The sequence below is a fragment of the Callospermophilus lateralis genome, unplaced genomic scaffold (assembly GCF_048772815.1).
Source record: "Callospermophilus lateralis isolate mCalLat2 unplaced genomic scaffold, mCalLat2.hap1 Scaffold_109, whole genome shotgun sequence".
In the NCBI taxonomy this organism is placed as follows: domain Eukaryota; kingdom Metazoa; phylum Chordata; class Mammalia; order Rodentia; family Sciuridae; genus Callospermophilus; species Callospermophilus lateralis.
This window is the reverse complement of record NW_027511135.1, coordinates 4,488,808-4,505,299: the sequence shown is the minus strand read 5'-3', so window position 1 is coordinate 4,505,299 and position 16,492 is coordinate 4,488,808. Positions and strand designations below refer to the sequence as shown.

General features: G+C 50.5%; 1 pseudogene; it reads left to right on the top strand.

Moving 5' to 3' along the window:
• Positions 1-16,134, top strand: part of LOC143386332 (leucine-rich repeats and immunoglobulin-like domains protein 1) — a 35,565-nt pseudogene extending 19,431 nt beyond the window's left edge.
• The last annotated feature ends 358 nt before the right edge of the window (positions 16,135-16,492 follow it).

Sequence of the window (16,492 nt, the reverse complement as noted above, 5' to 3'; positions counted from 1 at the left end):
ACTTCTGGGAAAGAGGTCCTCATTCCTGCCTTGTTGGAACCAATGTTCAAGGGTTGGTATAAAGGAGATGCCAGTTGGTAAGGGACAGCTGGCTTCCTGGCTCCGATCGGCTGGACAGCTGCCCCTCTTTTCTCAACCTGGCAGAAGTGTGTGCCTGGAACCCTGAGGACAGCACTGCCACCCTGCAGATTCTTTTTTAAGATGGGGAGAGGAGGGTGGGTACCAGAGATTGAACTCAGGGGCACTCAACCACTGAGCCCCATCCGCCCTATGTTGTATTTTATTTAGAGACAGAGTCTCACTGAGCTGCTCAGGGCCTCACTAAGTTGCTGAGGCTGGCTTTGACCCTGCGATCCTCCTGCCTCAGCCTTCAGAGCCACTGGGATGACAGGCACACTGCACCTGGAAACCAAGCAGATTCTCATGCATCTCCTGTCCCAGTTTGAATCTGTGAGGCACAGCCATGTTCACAACAGGCCCATGGCCCCACCTCACTCAGCATTAGTTACTTTTGTCCTGATTAATGACTGCTGGTCCCTTGGTTAGATTTGGGGTTTGCCAGAGGCCTCGAGGGTTAAAGATGCAAATAAGTCATAGTGGACAGTGCCTTCCAAGGTGGGCAGGACACCCTTGGAGCACTTTCCTTAATGTCCGCTACCCCTTTAGCATGGTTTTAAATTGGGTTGCCCGTAATCCAGAAATGACAAGTTTCGGCTCCATCATTTAGATTAGAAAACTGAGGAACAATGCCATTAGAGCTGCAGGGAATTTGATTCCAGTGAGACCCTGCAGTGAGCTCCTCTCTCCCTTTGCAGAGTGCCAGGATTTTATTTTTTAAAATTTGTTCTAATTAGTTATACATGACAGTAGAATGCATTTTGAAACATCCAACATAAATGGAATATAACATCTTCTGTTTGTACATGATGTGGAATCATACCAGTCATATAATTATGTATGCACACAGGGTAATAATGTCCCATTCCTTATACTATCCTTCCTACCCCCAAAACACTCTCCCTTCCCTTTGCTCCCCTCTGCCTCTATTCTTCCTCTATTATATACCTCTATTCTTCCCTACTCACCCGCCATTTTGAATTAGCACCTGCATATCAGAAAGAACATTCAGCCTTTGGTTTTTTTGGAATTGGCATGTTTCATTCACTTAGGATGATAATCTCCATTTCCCCCCATTTACCAGCAAATGCCATCATTTCATTCTTCTTTAAGGCTGAGTAATATTCCATTGTGTATATATAACACATTATTTTTATCCATTCATCTGTTGAAGGGCCTATAGGTTGGTTCTATAGCTGGGCTTTTGTGAATTGAGCTGTTTACATTGATGTGACTGTGTCATTGTAGTATGCTGATTTTAGGTCCTTTGGGTATTATGCTGAGGAGTGGGGTAACTGGGTCAAATGGTGGTTCCATTCCAAGTTTTCTGAGGAATCTCCATACTGCTTTCCAGAGTGGTTGCACCAATTTGCAGTCCCACCAGCAATGTATGAAGATTACTGTTAGGGTCTGTAAACAAGTCAAGATGGTGCCTGGCATTTTGCCAGAGGGAGTGGTTTGTGAAGTAATGCCAGGGAGCCATTAGGTGTGGAGATTCCTTATTGGTTGACTGCTGTATCTAGTTTATGCTAATTAAGATAAGCTGTGTGGAATGTATATATACCGCTCTTGTCCTACAATAAACAGCTCCCACTCCTGCTGTATCAATGTACAGAAGTTGTTCGTCACCCCCCAGTTATTTTTTTTTAAGAAAGAGAGTGAGAGAGGGGAGAGAGAGAGAGACAGAGAGAATTTTAATATTTATTTTTTAGTTATCGGCGGATACAACATCTTTGTTTGTATGTGGTGCTGAGGATGGAACCTGGGCCGCACGCATGCCAGGTGAGCGTGCTACCGCTTGAGCCATATCCCCAGCCCCCCCGCCCCCAGTTATTTTGCTGCAGCCAGACTGCGGCAGATTACCATGATTTTATGTGTGTGTGTGTGTGTGTGTGTGTGTGTGTGTGTTGTGTGTGTGTGTTTAATCTCCTGTATATCTCCAGGCCTGGCACATGGGAGGTGTCAGTAGTGATTTGTGAAAGTACGTAGTGATTTGTGAAGTTGGATTAAACTGACCCAGAGAGGTCTGAGGATGTGGCTTAGTGGTGTAGCACTTTCCTAGCATGCATGAGGCCCTGGGTTTAATCCCCAATACTGCACACAGCCATATGACTAAACCTAGGCTGGTGCCTACAAGCCTTTTAAATCATGGCAGTGGACTGGGTCCTGAAGATTGCAGAAGGTTATTGGTTTGGAGCTGCCCAATTGCACTGGTACATCCTTTATGGTGGGTATATAGGTAGATGCAGGTAATGCCATGATTGTGTACGTAGAGATCACCCTTATGTTCTTTCCCATACTTTTTTAAACAGCTTGTCCCATATGAGAAAATTCAGCATACTCTCTGAAGCCAGCAGCTGATCATGGATGGGAAGAACAACAGGAAAGCTCATTTTGAATGTCACTAGAGGGTCATGTTATGAAAGAGTGAAACAACTAGTAAAATAGGAAAGAGAATTCTTATACTTTTTTTATATTTGATTTAGACACAGGGTCTCACTGAGTTGTTTAGGGCCTCAATAAGCTGAGGCTGGCTTTGAACTTAAGTTCCTCCTGCCTCAGCCTCCTGAGCCACTGGGACTACAGGCGTCCACCACTATGCCTGGCTCTTGTAGTTACTCTGCAAAAAGAAATGCCCAAGTCACCTCCACTTGTGTGTTTCAGGCAGCACAACAGGATCCGTAGTGTGAACGGGAGCCAGCTGAAGGCCTACCTTTCCTTAGAAGTGTTGGATCTGAGTTCGAATAATATCATGGAAATTTGGAGCGCCTGCTTTCCCCCTGGACTGTACATAAGAGAGCTGTAAGTGCTTCTGTGGCTGGGGCTGTCCCTCTGCTTCTAGGTCAACTGGAGGCCTCTCCATTGCCCAGGTCTGTACACAGTCTGCATATTTCACTTCTGCTTTGGTCAGCTTTTTCACTACTGTGTGACTAAAAAAACCCGACCAGAAAATTGTAGAGGAGGAAAAGTTTATTTGGGGGCTGACAGTTTCAGAGATCTCCATTCATAGACAGCAGGCTCCATTCCTCAGGGCTCAAGGGGAGGCAGGAGGTCATGGAGGAAGAGTGTGGTGGAGGGAAGCAGCTCACATGGTGATCAGGAAGCAGAGAGAGACTCCACTCTCCAGAGACAAATAGAGACCCAAAGCCATGCCCCCATGCCCCCTCCTCCAGCCACACCCACCTGCCTCCAGCCACCACCCAGTTAATCCCATCAGGGGGTTCATTCACTGGTTGGGTTAAGGCTCTAACAACCCAGTCATTTCTCCTCTGGACCTTCTTGCACCATCTCACACGTGAGTTTTGGGGGATACCTCACATCCAAACCATAACAATTTTTCAGCTCTGGGGATGGTACAAAACAGGAGGGATTGGCCTCTGATGCCCACTGATGAAACATTTCCAGTCCCATAGTATTCGTCTGTGTTACACCCAAGGTGGACACCTTTGGCAGGGAGAGGTGGACTTGCCTGTCCAGGGAGCTCACCCCTCAGACAAAAGAGTTCAAGACTCTGAGGTCTGCCCTGACAACAAAGCCTGCTTTTACTCCCATTTACTGGGCTGCTTCCCAGCAGAGCTTGGAGAGAAGGCTCAGGGGAGCTTAGAGGCCCACTCTTCAGGGAGAGTGCTTTGCATACTCTCCAGGCTCTTTCTTCCTAGCGTCCCACAGTGATCACACAGCTCATGGGATCTGTCTGGGAAGGCGGCTCCTGGTTCTGTGGGTTCTCAGGACTGTGCTGATGTGTCTCTTACCTGTGTTAGGGCCCCATCTTACCTGCGATGTGGATGGTAGACAGGAGTAAAAATGATAAAACCTGCGCACCCATGGCCTGTGGGTAGGAAAGTGTTGCTCTGGGGAAGAATCTGAAGAGACATTTCCAAATCTGAGTGAGTTTACATTCGCTTTGTCATCACTGTTTCGGAGTCATTTTGGAGCTCATTTGCGAGTCCTGTTTAGAGGTGGTCATGACCCATCTCTTCAGGGAAGATGAACCTTGGCCCCTAGATTTTCCAAGTTATTCTCAGGCTGCATCAAGGTGCCGAAATCAGGAACAGGAGGCCTTGGCCTTTGTTAACCTCAAGTGGAGCCTGTCCTGAGGTGTCTAGCTGCCGCCCAACACTCCCTTGCTCTGAACCAAGAAACCACCAACCGCAAAATGGAATTGCACTAACCTTCTGTCCCTGCAAGAAAGCAGGAGGGACTTTCTCTTTTGGCAGCTTGTGGCTGCTCTATCTTCTTCCCAGAGGCTGTTATTCTCTAATCTGGAATGTCAAGAACAAACAGTTTGTAGAGAATCCTCATGTGCCCTGTGTTGGGGCTCTGCCTGATAAAGAACCCAGAGGAGCCTTGTTCCTTCCCCACAGGGTAGAAGATTCTCTGGGCTTTCTCCTTTTCACTTAGGCGCTGTTTTTGTTGTTGTTGTGGTTGTTTTTGTTTTTTGTTGTTGTTGTTTTGTTTAAAAAAAAAACACCAAAATTTTGTCTAGGAAAAGCAGTAAGAAGCGTGTTGAGGGGTAACTTCTCATAGGAATACTGATTTATTTTATTCCCTTTATTTTTTCCCTTTTCTTTTCCACTGCTTGCTATGCTTTCACACAGTGTGACACATCTGTCTGTGTTATACACTGCAGTCCGTCTGCTCGGTACGGTCAAAGTAGATGGCCCTGAAAAAGTATTGCTTGTCTTTTTTTGGCGGGGGCGGGGGTACCGGGGATTGAACCAGGGACGCTTAACCACTGAGCCCCATCCCCAGCCCTATTTTGTATTTTATTTAGAGATAGGGTCTCACTGAGCTGCTTAGGGCCTCGCTTTTGCTGAGGCTGGCTTTGAACTCTCAATCCTCCTGCCTCAGCCTCCTGAGCTACTGGGATTACAGGCATGGTATGGCTTGCTCTCTAAAGAACTTGGCTCAAGTCTCTTTAACTAGAGGGTTTCTTTCGGGTATTTAAAATCATTTAAAGGAATTGGCTTATACCTACTTATTATGTAAGTCCAAAAATGAGACCCACTTCAGGATTAAAGACTGTTTCCCCAAATCATGGAATGGAATCTGACCTGGCCTCTGAGCTGACTTTGTGCTTTGTGTAGGGCTTTTCTTGTGGGCCTTGGGTGGCGGGCCAGGTGTGGCCTGAGGTTGGCAGGTTTGCAGAAGGGCTGGGGGTGGAGGTGTCTGACGGTCACTCCCGCCCTCTTGGGCCCACTAACCACAGGTGCTGTGTGCTCTGGGCTGAGTGGAGGTTGACCTTGGACAGTCTTGCCACCTGCAGTGCTTCCCCATCTGGGAGTCAGGGCAGGCTCTGAAGCCTCGTGATAACAGACATCTCCTTAGGAAACCTGTCCCTCTGGGTGTGTCTTAGCGTGTTTTCCCAGCTCAGATCCAGATGGGTCTGGTGTCTGTAACAGAACGAGGAAGGCCTCCTACAGCTGTGACATTTTCTCTCCTGACTCGTTCCAGCAACCTGGCCAGCAATCGCATTGGATCCCTGGAGTCAGGAGCATTCGATGGCCTATCACGGTCGCTGCTAACTCTTTGCCTGAGCAAAAACAGGATCACCCAGCTTCCTATAAAAGCATTCAAGTTACCCAGACTGACACAACTGTGAGTACAGAAACCAGCACTTTAATTAAGGTTATAGCCCAATTTTTATGGGGGCCAAACTTCCCCAAGGACCTAGCACCAAATGCAACCCCTACTTCCCCCCCCCCACCTTGCCCCTAGTAAAGTTCTGCATGAACTGTAATCAATGCCCCTATGACAACACCTAGTAAAAGCAGATTGGAGCTGGGTCTGGGGCCGGTGGGCCACCTCATCTTGCAGGGATGAGGTCCACTGAGTATGGACATGCAGGTTTATGCTAGTGTCCTCCTCGATGACATGAGGAATCCTGCTGGTTAGCTGGCGTGGCTAGTGCTTAGGCTGCATGCATTCTGTTTATTTATCTCAGAGGTTTTAGTGTTGTTTTTAAAGGTACCCGTAAAATAAGTACCTCAGGCTTGATGGCATCCTCGACATTTCTTGAATTTGGCAGGAAGTTAGCATGGCTAAAGGCGGTAAGCAGGAGATGGCAATTTTTATCTCCTAAATCTTACAAGGTGGTAGATTTATGATGGTCTCTTGCTTTTTTTTTTTTTTTTTTTTTTTGGTACCGGGGATTGAACTCAGGGGCACTCAACCACTGAGCTACCTCCCCAGCTGTATTTTGTATTTTATTTAGAGACAGAGTCTCATTGAGTTACTTAGGGTCTTGCTGAGTTGCTGAAGCTGGCTCTGAACTCACAATCCTCCCACGCCACTGGGATTATAACCCTGTGCTACCATGCTTGGCTCTTGATTGATTGATTGATTGATTGATTTTTGACTTCTTTTTATTATTGGAAGAATAAATGTCAAGAAAACAAGCCAGTAGTGGAAATTTGGTTTAAATTGACGAGAACAGTTGTTGAGGCTCAGTGGGGTGTGGATCCTGGGCTGTCTGCGGAGAAGGTCTCCATGATGCTGAGGAGGTTGGGTCACGAGATGCTCCAGAAATAGTTGGGGGAAACCAGGGCTTTCCCATTAGCTCCATGTGTCTTTCCCTGCCCCTCCAGGCCACCCAGAGTCCTTTCAGTCCCCCGAGGCTCTCTAGTACTAGAGCCAGCAGCTGAATGTGTGTGCTTCATGGGGGGTCCCCCGCTGCGCTTGCCCCATATATGGAGATCCCATCAGATGCCCTGATTGCAAATGTTTTTGCATTAGATACCCGCTGGCTCGCTGGCTGGGAAACTCGGCAGGGGTGTGTGTGTGTGTGTGTGTGTGTGTGTGTGTGTAATGTGCACAGGGAGGCTCTGACCCTGTGGGCTTCTTCTCTTCAGGGACCTCAATTGGAATCAGATTCGGTTGATCCAGGGCCTCCCGTTCCAGGGCCTGGACAGCTTGGAGGTGCTGAAGCTCCATAAAAACAGCATCAGCAAGCTGATGGATGGTGCTTTCTGGGGGCTGTCCAATATGCATGTGCTGTAAATGTGGGTGGGCCCTGGCAGGGCTCCAGCCCAAGGGTGAGGCCGTGGCCTCTGCACCCTGCCTCTGTGGGGAGTGGGGCAGCCTGTGTGTGTCCATTCAGCTGAGCACTAGGTGGAGAGCAGGCCACCTTTCCTTTTTCTTTCTGTTTTTTTGTTTTGGTACCAGGATTGAACTTGGGGAGGCACTCGACCCCTGAGCCGCATCCCCAGCCCTATTTTGTATTTTATTTAGAGACAGGGTCTCACTGAGTTGCTCAGCACCTCACTTTTCCTGAGGCTGGCTTTGAACTTGAGATCCTCCTGTCTCAGCCTCCTGAGCTGCCTTGATGACAGTCCTGTGCCATCGCACCCAGAAGGCCACCTGTCCTTTGAGTCTTCCGGTGGTCCCAACTCAGTGTCTCTGCAGACTCAACCATATCTGTTCGTGTTTCCACAGCAGACTAGGAACATCTCTTGCAGGAGGTTTTTGAATCAGATCAGGTGTTGCAGGAAGGAGCCCCATTTCTGGGCTTCCTCCCACCCCCACTTCCTTGCTGCAGAACAGATCCTTCCCCACATCCTCTCCATTCCCACACTCCACAGGAAGCTCCTTCTCTCCCCATTTGGGTTTGACAGTCTTCCTTGATGTGTATGTGGACCCAAAATATAGTTCATCACAGGAGATTTATTTATGTCTTGTCAGCTCATCAAGGAACTTGGTGCAAATGTGCAGCTTTTATCAAGGGAACATTCTCTTCGGCCAGATGTGTCCAATAGCGGAGCTGAGGCCTGCCAGAAACAAAGGTAACATCAAAAAAAAGCAGAGGAATGTAATCGGCTGTCCTTCAACATTTAATTTGTTTACTTTTCATTAGAGGTGATGCCGCTGTGTGAATGAATCAGATAGTACCATCATCCGTCCCCTCTCTCCCCCTCCCTCCCCATCCCCGTTCTTCTCCCAGAAGTCAGTTGGGTCTCAGCATTTCCTCTTGGTTTTCCTCTTTTCAGGTTTGTGGGTGGTTACTTCCAAGTTGGCACATCTTCACCAGTATCTTTACCCACTTCTTTCCTTCACTACTTGTCTTTATAACTGAAACCAAGCCCAGAAGCTTAGGTCCAGGCCCCACAGTGTACTGTGCAGAAGCATCTCTGCTTTGCATGACCAGGATGCTAGTGGCTTCTCCTCCTTTGCCACTTCAGCTGGGCTGGAGCTCTGTGGTGCATATTCCAGAACACTCTTCCTTCCTCAAGTCTGTCATTTAGAATCTGAAGTTCTAAGTTGATGATGGTCTGAGGATTAAGAGAATTTTCAGAAGAAAACAGTGTGAGGCTCTACCATTTCATTTTTATGTGGAACGAATTTATACAAATTAGCGCCAGTCATGGTGGTGTGTGCCTGTAATCCCAGTGGCTCAGGAGGCTGAGGCAGGAGGATTGCAAGTTTGAGGCCAGCCTCAGCAACTTATCAAGATCCTAAGCAGTTCAGCGAGACCCTGTCTCTAAATCAAATATAAAAAAGGGTGGGGGTGTGGCTCAGTGGTTAAGCACCCCTGAGTTCAATCCCTGGTACCAAAAAAAAGAGCAAAATGTGCATCGGTAACTTCCATGAGAGAAACCAGGTGTCTAGACAGAGCTGTCATTGGTGAGGATTCTGAGAAGTGAGGGAATGGCACATGAATGCTCTTCATTCAGTGGGGTCATATCCTGAGATGCCCACTGTGAGCTGAGGATGTCATAAGTTGAAAATACACTTAATTCCTAGTCCCCAGGGCATCCTAGCTTGTAGCACAACACATGGTAGAGTGTCAGTTGTGTCCTCTGGGTACCACAGGGCTGAGGTGGAGCCATCTCTCTGCCACTCCCAGCATTGAGAAAGGATTGTACCAGTTAGGAAAGATCTAGATTCGGAATTCAAAGCGGAGTTTCTGCAGAATGTGTGTTAGTCTCACACCTTCATAGAGTGTGGACATCACAAGTTGGAATACTGTAAGTCAGGGACCTACTGTGCATACTTAATGAGCATGTTGGGAGCCAGATCCTCACACTGCCCACAACCCCGAGGTACATTCTCTATTCCCTCTCCATACAGCACCATGAGGTGGATTCTTCTGGATATTTCCATTTCGCAGGTGCTCAAACTCATTAAGCCATCAAAATAGCAAAATCAATATTTAAATCTTGTAGTCATGGAGCTTGGAGTAGTGGCACACACCTGTAATTCCAGCATCTCAGGAGGCTGAGGCAGGAGGATCGTGAGTTCAAAGCCAGCCTCAGCAACTTAGCAAAGCCCTAAGCAACTCAGTGAGACCCTGTCTCTAAATAAAAAATATAAGTAGGGCTGGGGCTGGGGCTCAGTGGTTAAGCACTCCTGGGTTCAATCCTGGGTACCAGAAAAACAAAAATCATACAGTCATTGGACCCCAGAGCTAATGCCATGTCTCCTGGCACAGTGGATTTTTTCAGTTGGATGAGGATAAGGGCTGCCTCCCTTTTCCCCTTCTCTCTCTGTTCCTCTCCTGACTTTGCCCTTGCTGAGAGCTCCTCTGCCCACTCATCTGCCTGGTTCACTTTGACTTAGCTGAAAGTGACTTATGGCTAACATCCCCTGCCCTTCCGAACTTTCTGAGTATGTCTTGGCCTGGAGACCCTCCACTGGGGTCTGCCCGTCTTCTCTCCGCCATGTGTATGCACACCAGGGGGTCTCCATGCTTCCCATGTGCTCTTACACCCTCAGTGTGACCGCCCTGTCTGATCGGAGCACTGACCAGGCACACTCTGGGTATTGGGTAAAGGTCGGACCCCTTTGACCCCGGGCACTGTCATTGCAGACACCTCGAGCACAACAGCCTGGTGGAAGTGAACAGCGGCTCCCTCTTTGGCCTCACGGCCCTGCACCAGCTGCACCTTGGCCACAACTCCATCTCACGCATCCACTGCGATGGCAGAGAGCAGTGGACTAAGAAGGGGTGTAGGCCTCGGGGGCAAAGGCAGCTCAGAGGCAGGCAGGCCGGTGGCCCGGTTCTGGCAGAAAGAAGGATAGATGTCCAGGCCAGCCAGGCGCAAAGCAGGAATGTCAGGTCTTTGAGCTCCAGGCCCTTCCTACCTCCTATTTTTGAAATAACAGAGGTGTAGCCTGTCGGTCCCCATGAAGAGCCTCTGTCCCCAGGGATTTCTTGGGTGTGGAAAAAGCTCCTGAAGTCAAGGGCTCTGTCTGGGAAGGGCAACCTAAAGAACCCTTCTCACTGTAGCTTCTTGCAGAGTGATGGTACCTTAGGCCTCTGGGCCATGGTGTGGCACACCTGTAATGCCAGTGACCTGGGAGGCCAAGGCAGGAGTATCACAAGTTTGAGGCCAGCCTCAGCAAATTAGTGGGACCTATTTCAAAAAAAAAGAAGCTGGCAATGTTGCTCAGTGGTAGAGCACCCCTGGGTTCAAGCCCCAGTATGAGAGAGAGAGAGAGAGAGAGAGAGAGAGAGAGAGAGAGAGAGAGAAACAGTGTGTTTGAACCACACTGGGATCATGAACAGAGCAATGGCGACCCGCTGACTGGAAGAATCTGTGTGTCCTCAGCGCTTGCACCTCAGTCAGCTTCCCCAGGGACCTGACTCTTCCCTTTACCTGTCGTGCCTGGTGGAGGAGGTGGATGTGCATGGAGGCTCACAGTGTCCCCCCACCCTCCATTCCTTTGGAAGATCCCCAGGCAGGACACCCAGGCTGGGCCTGAGGGCACCTGAGCTCACTGTTGCCCAAGCTGAGAGCCACAGTGGTGACCCCTGGAGAGGGAACCTGGGTCCCCTCTCTGTCCTGCATGCACAGCCGGAGCTGCATAGCCAAAGGTCGGAGAACATGGCCATGTTCCCGTGTCTGCACCCGTTTCTAGATCTCTGCTTGTGTTGGGGGAACAGGTCTTCGCTAGGTGGAAATTTTCAGTTTCATAATGCTCTAGTTTAGTCCGGTTGGGTTTCCTTATTTTTCAGGAGAGTTTGGGAGGGTTTTCTCCTTTCCCACTTTTCATAGGCTTGGCCTAGAAAAATCGTCACTTAATGTGAGCAAGCGTTATGGGTGCCAGGCACACTCACAGGGACCTGGAACTTCAGGCTGCGCTTGCAGCCTGAGTCCTTAGCCAGTCCCTCCCGTTGTGTGTCCCTTGCATCTCGGGCCCACAAGCATCCCTCTGCTGACCTGGCATTTCAGTCTCTGTGGGTCAGTGGTCAGAGCGTGTGCCATGCAACAGCCTGCCTCTCCCTCCCGCTCACTGCCCTTGGACTTGGGGTGTTAGATTCGCCCTCCTAGTGCTTTAGGGTGCTGCTTCCTCCCTCTTGTGGTATCGGATGGCACACTCTTTGCTCAGGTGAGGACCGCATGAGGTAACTCCAGGGACACGTGGTTCTCTGTTGTCCTAGTCCAGGAGCCCTGGGGAAGCAGGGCAGGTTGAGTCCCACAGTCCTGAGGCTGTCTAGTTCCTAGGGTGAGGAGCCACCGTCCTGTGACTCAGCAGAGGGTGTGTCACCTCCTGGGAGAAGCTGTGCTCCAGAGCCTTGATGGGGCTTTGAGCTCCCTGCTCCCCTTTCTGGCTGTGGACCGCTGTCTGCTGTGCCCTTTAGAGGGACCGGGGGTCACTGCAGCATGCCTTGACCAGTCCTAGAAGCTTGCCCCGTTCTCAGGTCACCTCAGAGGCAGGCTGAGGGTTGCTTTCCCGCCCCTCCCCTAAGCCAAATTCCTTAATTGCAGGTGAGGATATAATTTTGGTCTCCTGCCAGGTCTTGTGACTGACAGACACCATGACTTATTTCTCCAGCAGGGAAAGAAGGCTGCCTGCTGCCCCCTTTAAAAACCCATTAATCTTCACTGATACTATTTTTGTTCTTCCTGACCCAGCCCAAACTTCCCATTTTTCAAACAGAGGTGACCCGTATGCCAAGTGACCAGCGCCAGGGTTGTGTCAGAAATGCAAGGGTGTCTGGGAGGAGGGTTGGAGTCTCACATGCAGGCTAAATGGATGATTTGGGGTGTGTCCTGTCCTGCTCACAGGGAGGGTAGGTGACACTCAGGCCAGAGCCTCCAGCCTGAGGCTGAGGCCCTGCAGTGGTTGTCCCAGGCAGGGATGCATGGTGCCCTCTGCTGTCCCGTGCATGGAGTGGCAGCATCTGACCCACAAGGGGCCTATCCAGGGTGTCGGGCCTCTGCCAAGAAAAGTCTGAATCAGGACCAGCCTGGACACCAGCAGGGAGGTTTTGTATTGCATGACCTTGTGCCATCCCCACAGTTTAACCACACTGGGACCTGCACAGCCATCCCTGTTGTTAGGCCAGGTGGATGACCTAGCTGCACATCCACTGTGAGATGCTCCCTGCCCACGGAGATCCCATGGGTTTTTGTAAGCAAGTCTGTGAAACCTGATAATGGCCTGTGCCCCTCCACCTCCCCTGGATTCTGTCCTTCAACAACCTCACGTGGCTGGACAAGGAGAGCCTGGCCAAGCTGGGCAGTTTGAGCATCCTGCGCCTCAGCCACAACTCCATCAGCCACATCACCAAAGGCGCCTTCAAGGGACTCAAGAACCTGCGCATCTTGTATGGCATTCACTGTGGGAGTGACCAAGCGATGGGGTCCTGGGCAGGAGAGCAGAAGAGGGCAGAGCCGGCCCCTAAAGGCCAGTGCAGTGCCAGAACCTTGAGCAACTGGTGACCAACGAGCATGCAGGAGGGGTGTGGTCTTAGTCAAGAACAGGGACACAGCACAGTTTGGGAACAGGAACCTTTATGACCAGAGATCAGCCATCTTCTGAAAAGCTTGCCACGCTGATGGAAGCCCTCAGGTGGGATTATGCCATGTCTAGAGAACCAAGCAGACCACAGCACTGAGGCCCCAGAGTGAGTGTGCTGTCTCTTGATCTCTTGCAGAGACCCCGTCCTTGGTGGTACCCTTGGAAGAACTCATGGTATCTGTGGGGGAGACGGTGGCCCTCCATTGCAGTGACTGGCAGCCCCTCCCCCCGCATCACCTGGCTCAAGGGGAACCGCCTCCTGAGCCTCACCGACAGGCACCACTTCACCTCCGACAACCAGCTGCTGGTGGTCCAGAACGTGGTAGTGGAGGACGCGGGCCAGTACACCTGCGAGATGTCCAACACGCTGGGCACAGAGCCCGCTCACAGCCAGCTGAGCATCTTGCCCACGCCTGGCTGCAGGAAGGACCACCATGGCATCTTCACCATTACCGTGGTGTGCAGCATTGTTCTTATGTCGCTGGTGTGGGTGTGCATCATCTACCAAACCAGGAAGAAGAGCGAGGAGTACAGTGTCACCAACACAGGTGAGCACGGTGGCCGTTCATTTCCAGGGCAGGAGAAGCCAGGTCCACACTCTTCAAGAGCTCTCATGCTCTGGGAACACCAGGACCTCTGGGAATGTGGTTCTGGAGAACTGAAGCCTTGGTCCTGCGGACACTGGGTTCATAGTCAGGGCAGAGCCAGAAATGGAGCTGCCTTGGGGCTGGGGCTGGGGCTCAGTGGTAGTGCACTTGCCTGGCATGAGTGAGGCACTGGGTTTGATCCTCAGCATAGCATATAAATAGATAAACTAATGGTCTATTGACAAGTAAAAAAAAACAAAAAGAACTTCCTGCTGATGTCCTCCTCATAAACGGAGGTGGATTGTCCCTGAAGCATCACAGTGCTGTGGATTTATTAGTTCTGTCTCCCTTCCTGTCACTCTTCCCCGTCTTTTGTGGTCTCACATGCTTTTGACCTGGGCTCAGGTTCAGCTCGGGTCTGGGAGGGCCTCCTACCTGCACCAACTCCTGGTCTCTGCGCAGCCTTGATGGCTGTTGCCAGGGGATCCTGTTCGGGGCCTGACAGTGAATGCGCATCTGCATCTGTTGTCACCGCAATCCTGAATATTTCATTGTCTTATCTCCTTGAAGATGAAACTATTATGCCACCAGATGTTCCAAGCTACCTCTCTTCTCAGGGGACCCTTTCTGACTGGTGAGAAACCTCAATCAGGACTGAGGGTGGCCATTGGGCCAACAAGCACATCGAGAGCAACAGTAAGGCCTCTGACACAGTGAGATGGAGCTCTATCTAGGTGACTGTCCTCCGTAGGTGGAGATGGCCTCTAGCTCCCTATTTAGGTGTCTGGCGTTAGGTAGGAGGGAGCATCAGGTGAACGAGGCAGCTGCTGGCCCAGGCCTCTGTTGTTCAGCTCAGTCCTGGTCTGTGCAAGCTCTGCAGAGGTTTCAACATCTTGTCTCTCCAGAAGGTCACCATCTGGGCTTAGCAGTAAGCCTCCCAGTTGGGATAAGGTAGGACCACTGTCAGAAACAGCTGAAGGGAAACCCCAGGCCCTGAAACCAAGTCCTGCTTCCACAGTTGGCCCTTGGTATCTGTGGGTTCGATTCTCTACACACTAGAAATATCCAGGGCGGTGAAGGTGATGCACATGCAGCCTTCTTTTCCTTGTCATTATTCCCCCAAAACACAGTCCAATAGCTGTGCACACAAAGTTACATTTTACTAGTCACAATGCTTAATCTAGGGTGACTTACATGGGACAGTGTATTCAGGTTATGTGCAAATGGTGTGTTATTATATACAAGGGACTTGAGCATCCCTGGATTTTGGGACCTGTGTGGGGGCTCTGGCACCATGAAGGTACCAAGGGATGCGAGTGCAGCGGCAGTGCCAAGACCTGCTCTGTATTCCAGACTCACAGGGAAAACTCTCTGCAGGGGGCGCTGTTTCAGTTGGTGGGAGATTGTGAGCGCTTGCTGAGCTGAAGGCCGGGCCTGAGAGAGCTGCTCCTCTAACATGGCTGCAGATGCTCAAAGAGTGCTTGCTGGGAAAATGGTACTAGAAAACAGGCCCATTGCCAGCTTCGTGGTGGCACAGTAGTAACTCACACTGATAGAGAGACTACAGCAGCAGCCCCACCTGTCCTGCTCCTCAAACTCACTGAGACCTCCTCTGCAGTTTCTAACCTGGGGAGTCTGTTGCAGGTGTGTGTCTGAGAGACGTGGGCCTCTTCCCAAAGGTTACGTCCACAGCATCATACAGAGGCAGCCCAAGCTCTGTGTTAGATACAGTAAAGAGCCCTGGAAAGTGTCAGAAAAGGCCACTGGGACACCTGGTCCACCTACGATGGGCAGGTGATGCTTCCACCAGGAAAAGTAGTGTCTTTTTGAAATCAAGATCTGGGTTGACCCACTCACTAAATGAAGAGGGGAGATGCCTACATTTCCATCTAGCACTCTCTAAATTGGGTATTTAGTATATAAACAGGAAACTCTGGCCTGGTGCCCTTTTAATTCTAGAGGAGTGTGTCTCTTAGTTACTATTTATGGTACAGTAAACCTGAGCAAGAATTTTCCAGAATAATAAGCAACATAGGGGGTTTTAGTATCTGTTCACCAGGAATGTTTTGAGGTTAAATTTCTAATTGTTCAGAAAACTCTTAACCCTGCATGGTACCTAATTGTTGGGGTTTTTCTTTTTCTTTTTTTTTTTGCCTCTGATCACAGTAGCGTGACTACAGTCTCTAAGTACAAGATTAGCTTAATCTGGGGCATGTGAGCAAGAAGGACCCCATCTCCACTAACGGTGTGGCATGTGCCCAGCCTTTTCTGTGAAGGTCTTTGGGGAGGGGGCGTTTGCAGGCCGGGGGCAGGACCCCACTTGGGTGCAGGTGGGTGGCCTGTTCTGTGGGGGTGGCTCTGACCTGGCCCATCTCTCCTTCAGAACCCAGTGGAACTCTCGTGTGCAGTGACTGCAATGCTGATGTGGACAGTTACTCCAAGGAGCAGGCCCTCCACCCTCAGCCAACATGCAGGGACAGCACACAGCCAAGTGCACTGTGTGCCCAGGATCCCAGCCAGGGCGACCAAGGAGACTCTCCACATCATCCTCGCAGTGGGGCCGGGGACAGGTCCCTCTACCCCAGCAAACAATAGAATGCCGACATCCTTGAGGAAGCCGTCGGTGTCCCTAGATGGAAAAGGTGATCCCTTACTGTCCTCCTGGCCTCCCTGGCAGCTACACTAGCTGCCACAGCTGGTCATGCTGGAACTTGGCTCTGACGGCCTTCTCTTTCCCCAGGGGGCTTTGCCTGTACTCTATAGTGAGGCTGTGCGACGCGGACCCCGCAGACCTTCAGCCCTGTCCTGTGTGCCCTTCAGGCAGCACGGAGCTCCCAGAGGCCTCCTTGGCCTTTCCTGCATGTTGCTGTTTCCTTGGAGGGGGGTTAGGAATAGTTCTGGTGCCTTCATGCATGGTGGGAATTTAGAGACAAAAAAGACATTTGTTTCCTGGGGTTCCTGGTGGGTTAGGAAGGACGGGGAGTCCTTGGTGTTGTGTGCTCTCCGCAGTTACATTTGGCCTGCGTTGGTGGCTCCTGCAATGT